The following is a 6,162-nucleotide window of genomic DNA, read 5'->3' on the forward strand; positions in this document are numbered from 1 at the left end:
GGTCAGTGAGCCACAAGACAGAGCTTTACCCAAGATGATGGTCTGTTAAAATGCTGACCTCCCCAAGGCTTCATATGACTTTCATAAACTAGCATATGACAGGTTCAAGGGGGAAAGCCTCAAACAAGGAGGCAGCTGGGGGACCCTGCTGAGGAGCAGAGGATTGCCAACAGCACCGTCAGACAGTGCCGTCAAGTGATTATCCCCTCCCTCTGTCAGGAAGGTGCTGGTATTCAGTGGAGTTACGGGTGGAAAACATGAGGAAATCCAGAGATTCGTGAGCATCCAAGACGCACCGTCGGCTGGGTGGAGCTTTTGAGGGAGAGTGTTGCAGCCAATCGTGCAGCGCTGGGTGTTCAAGCATTAAGGCAGCTTTGCTGCTCAAGTCGTATCAGTGAAAAAGCAACGAAGGAAGAGAGAATCTACTGTACTAACAAGTGGACTCAGTCGAACCAAGTAGGACTGACTGCAAAAGGCAGAAAGATGCTGTCAAAGAGGTTCTTGGTTCAGAGAAATACTAAACACCCGAAGGTAAAGCAGGCACAGAGCCATGGCAATGCTCTCGGTGCAGCGGGTGGGAGTGGGAAGAAGCTGAAAGTGACACGTGATCCCAAATCTCTGTCAGTTGTCTCTTCCCTGACAAACTCCTGGTGACACAAGCTCTGAATGGGACAAGAAGCAGCTTGCACCATCCATTTACGCTGAAATGAGCCACGCAGGGATCTACCAGCCAGCAGCTCAAGGGATCAAGGTGTGGAAATGAATGACTCCTCTGAACACAGCTGCTGCTGGGTATCCTCACCTCAGCCCAGACACGCCAGGGGGGATCCTCCAGACAGAAAAGAAGGGCCAGGCACATGAGAAATCGGGGCAAGGCAGCTTGTTTGCAAAAAAGAAATGACAGACCCATCTGCACGTATGAGGGCACAAGTGAACAAACAAGACTACAGAAATCAGAGGTCAAGAGAAGAGTGGAAAACCTGCTAAAAGACACACATGGTAAGATGGAAGAATTACCACAATGAAGGGGGAGCGGGCAGAGGCTAAGATAGAGCAGGGTCATACCCAAAGAGAATGAGAGGTGGCTTGGAGCAGGAAGGGGAGGAGTCTTTCGATGCTTGGAGAGAAATGCAACATAAAGGAAATAGGGGAACAAACAATCTGCGGGGATTTCACCATCTTAGGCTAAACTGAAAGAAGGGGAGGAGAAAGGTTCTGCCCCTGAGAACAGTGGCAGGACAGATGTTTCAGGAGAAATCAAAAGAGACCTTCTGTGCAGCGGGGGACAGGGATGCGTACAGCTGCATGACATGGAACAGGAGTTGGAGACGAGCTGAAGCCTCAAACAAGCACAGATCGAGTGTGACCTGAGAATAGGTCTGGCAGAGGAAAAGTGATAACAGGGTGGTACGAGGAGCTGGGAGAAATGGCACATTTTGAGTACTCGAGTAAGAGCTGGTCAACAGAGGAGGCACGACAGCCAGGAGAAGAGAGCCAGGACATAGCAACAGAGATAGACACTGTTTCATGAATTCTTGGCCTCTCTCCTCTACGGACGATGTGGGACATGTGCCAAAGACAGGCATTTCACAGGGAATGAAGAAGAATAGAAGAGAAAAAGAATCAAGACTTCAGCTAAGAGAAGGAATAAAACAGGAGAAAAACAACAAACGTGGTCTCAAGCACAAACCAGTGCAAACAGCGAAAGAACAGCATCCTTAGGAAGGCGGACCAAGAAGTTTATTGAGAAATGCAGGGATTAGCAGCCTCCTGATGCAACGCTGAACCAGAAAGAGCAACTGCATCCTCCCCGGGTCAAAACACACTTTTACTTGAGTCGACACAAGGAAACCGAGCAAATCTCTCGTCTACACTGGTGCAGCTTGAAGCGACTTTAAGCGGATGTAATTAAACTAGTAGGAACCCCTTGGAGAACACAACTAGGGCATGGTTTCACATGCTTGTCTTCGAACAGAAGAAGATGTTGAAGAAACTGTTGAAGCCCTTCTACCCCCTCACCCCTTCAATCACATCACTGAAACTGTGTAGCGTCCTGGTAAACTTTACCAGGGAGCTGATCTCTGTTTAAAACTTTTTTTTTTTTTTTCCCCCCCCTCTGGCTGGATTTGTTTTAACCCAGACTCCTAGATCAGGTTCACCAAGAGGGAGAGAGGGCACAGCCTGGCACGGAATCTGCTTTATTCACTACGTCTGCCAAAGGTAGTGTATATGAAACCACAGTCTTATTTTGATTTAGCTGAATAGGTGAACAGCCAATTCTAATTAACTCCAAAGGAAACTAGTTTAGAACGAAACAGAACATCAACACAGCATTTTGCGTGGAAAAACTCATCGTGTGATATTAAACCTCTCGAAAGAAAATGTGCTTTAAGAACTGCGAACCAGAAAGGTGCCGAACATGTTCACCTTCAACAAGCAGCCCTCAGAGAGATTTTCAATGAAACTAACATGGTGAATTAAAAGCAAGGGGGGGGGTTGTTCATTAAGGCAAAACCTCTCATCATTTTGCAAAAGCAGAGGATGCTACTCTGCAAAACAGTCTCTTCCAGGATCCAGAAAAAGCAAAGCAGATGTTTTCCTTGTAGTAAAAGTATGTTTTTACTCAGGTTAGCCATGACTTAGCTACACGTGGAATCCAAGCTACACTTAGATTAAGTCAAGAAATGACTATCTCTTCTGAAATACCACTATACAGCTGATGGAAACAAGTTTCCTGAGAGGAAGTTCTTCAGGAATGGATATTTTCTAATAATTATCTCTAGACAAATCCTCCTTGCGCTAAAATCCCAACAGCGCCAAGGCAACTGGTGTTTCAACACAGGCCGAGCTGAGGGTGGCAGGACAGGCTGCCATTGCCTTACCTACCAGCTCTCACACAGCTGAAGAGAATTAAACCCACATAATCTCCATGTTGACCCCCTGTTAAAATCCTGCCTGCTCCCCAGCTCTCAGAGATTCTAACTTGAGTTGCTCGAGGTGAGGCTTCCTAATTAAGTTTTCCTCTGCAGTGCTGCCCCTCACACTCACAGCTCCCATCTCAGCATTAAAGGGGCAGAGGGGTACATGAATTGCAAAGTAGATTTGCAAGCTATCCCGCTGAAAGCCAGCCTTCTTCCCCTCTGCCAAATACAAACGATTCCTCAGCCGGATCAGTTCCTTGACCTGACTCAACGCTCAGCTTCTCAAGCACTTGCATTGACAAATACATAAAGCAACTTCTCTGGGCTGCTGCCCAACTTCCAGCCACAGGTAGCAAAGAGTGTTTTCTACTGGAGGGTTTGGTACTGTTGGTATTTGCCCTAACGGATGTCACATCTACATTGTCATCTGGTCAGATCAGGTCAATGAGAACCACGATATCCTACAGTTGGCCAACTCTACAGCAGCTGGGGTGGACCCAGACCCACAGGTACAGAAAGTGGGCAGAAACGGGTGTCTGTTCCTCACAGAGACCACTTGGCCCAGACACTTCTTCACCATGTAAACACATTCCACTTTAGGACCATGCTGCCTTGACACCTCAATAAGCTTTTCATGTATCTTCCCACTCTTTACACTTCCAAGTACTACAATGACTTGGATTTTGAGATGCTTACCTTTCCACCTTTCCTTTCCCCCATCCCAGTACCAGCATGTGAGCTATGTACTGACAGATCACCACCGCCTCAGCTGCACCCTGCCTAGGCTGGCACAGGATGATGGATACTGAAACACCAGCAGCCAGTCTCCTAAAATCCCCCAGCACAAGGCTTTCCTCCAGCTCCAGGCCAGCACATCATCCCCCGATGCAGGTAGGAGAACATGGCATGACAGTGTCGACCAAAGGCCTGACAAGTGGTGACGTGCACTGTTGCCAGCAGCCGGGGCTCAGACAATGGCACAAGCTCCCCTGGGGTGAAGAGCAGCTTCTCCTTTCCCCACTGCATGAGCAGCAGCCACGGCACGAGCCTCACGAGGCCGAGGGTAGCTCATGGGCCACGTCCATAGGAACTTGGTTCAGTTTGACAGACAAAGTGACGCACTTGGCTGGGTTGCGGGGCCTTACGGACATGGTAAAACGTCACCCACTGCCACTGGCTTGTTTTGTGCCAGCGGCAGGTTTTGTGCCAGTGGCACTCTCGACTGCTGCGTTAAGTGGGCCAGTGGCACAGAGGAAGGAAAAGGAGACTTCCCATTCTTCAGGTGCCAAAAAGGAAAAAGCTCAACACATCCCTTTGCAGCAAAAGATGGGGAGGACACGGTCGCTCACCTTCCCAAGGTGCTGCATGGCTCCTTTGGCCAGGGGGCACTGTGGAAGGCTGGGAGGGATGCACTTTGACCCTGGAAACACACCTGCAGGAGATACCTTTGTAACATTCATCCCCAGAGAGCAGCGAAACCTCGAAGGCAGGTTTTTCTTTCACGGATGGCTATAAAATTTAAAACTAGGTCGGCCACTGGAAACTCAAGCGGGACTTGCCGCTTGAAGTGTATCGCCTGCGAGCCAGCTACTTCGACATGAGCGAAAGCAGCGGGGTAAGGTGGCGTGTGCCCTTGTGGCTCTTCAGCAGGACTCAGAACCAAACGGTCTGCATTGATGGGAACGGCCTCCTTCACTTGCAATAGTTTGTTCACTTTGGCAATCTTCGTTGCCATTAGTAACACAGGCGAGAAATTATATTTGTTTTTATATGTGATCGTTGGGCATACATTTGAGGTACAGAGGTCCAGAGCGAGTGCCAATCCTGAGAGTTGCCTGAGATGCCTTAGCAGGGATTCAGCTCTGAGCATTGCTTCAGGAAACCCCTTTAAAGCAAAGCGCTCACAAAAAAATAAAAATTAAATAAAAAATTAAATTAAAAAAACCCCATGATGGTCCTCTCACAGGACTCACAACAGGCATGATACACAGCAAGGGAAAAATCTAAACAAGAAAACTGTAAAAATGGAAATGGTTTATCTTATACTATGTTACCACTCACACAGAGGTCAGAAACTGTAGAAGAACTGACCAGGGACAACCAATGTGGAACAAAATCCAGCACCGACGGCCCAGGCCAGCTCCGCTGCCTGTCTCAGCAGGGGCAGGTGCCAGGTACAGGGTCCAGCCCGTGGCCCGTGCGGCAACCCCAGGCTCGGTTTGGGTTTCCCACTGGCCACACAACAGCCCCAACTGCTGCGAAGCTGAGCCAGGCTTTGCCTACACGCATTTGCTTAAGCTGATTTAAAGACACAGTAACACCACAAGTAATTATAGATACTCAGCATGAGGAATTGGAAATAAAAAAAAGAGAAAATCCATTCCCATTTAAAAAAAAAAAAAGTTTGCTGCACGTTCGGTAGCCCTTTAATGATAAGTCGCAGCTGCTGGACGACGGGTGTCACTAAACCTTTGCTCACTCGAGACAATCAGACTGCCCCCACAAAAACCTACCATCCCATATTTTTAAGGACTGAAAAAAAGAGCTGCCAAGGGCAGATAGTGTTAAAAAAAATTGTATCTGAGAAGGCGCATGTTGTCCAAAATACTGCAACAGGAACGCAGCCTCCCATCCCCAGGAGACAAGCTGCACCCCAGCACCCAGGGATCCCAAGGGCAGTTTCCCTCTGAAGGCCAAACTACGCCAGAGCCTGGTCTCTGAAACCCTCCCAGAACCGCATCTCCTGACCCAGGTGACAATGACAGAGCCGGCGCCCTCGACGGGCACCACGCAGCCTCCAGCGCTGTGCCGGCACCGGCAAACCCCGAGCCTGGTGACGAAAAAGGCGGAGTGGGGCAGGGAAGGCTGGTGCAGGCATGGCAGAAAGGGCGCAGGCAAGCTGCAAAGGGCGCGGGAGGCACCGGCCCTCCCCTCACGCAGATCCCCCCAACTCCGGTGGCGGCCAGCAAAGACGAGGATGCCAGAGAACAGATGCTCTGCAAGGAGGAGAAACTTGCTTCCTCTTTATTTTAGCCTGGAAGACCTTTTCCCGGTGCTTTTCTGAACCGGCTTCACCCACGCTCGGATGAAGGTACCGATGCCGCTCACCGAGGGGCCGGCAAGGAACCTCCCGAGTACCGACACTCCATCGAAGGAGTTTTGGTTTCCTCTCCGGCGAGGGCGGCAGGAAGCGCCTCCTCCTCCTGCCCGGTCCCGCCGCTGCCCGACCATCACCCTGGGC

This window comes from Athene cunicularia (genome assembly GCF_003259725.1).
Source record: "Athene cunicularia isolate RWA chromosome 4 unlocalized genomic scaffold, athCun1 chr4_part3, whole genome shotgun sequence".
NCBI lineage: Eukaryota > Metazoa > Chordata > Aves > Strigiformes > Strigidae > Athene > Athene cunicularia.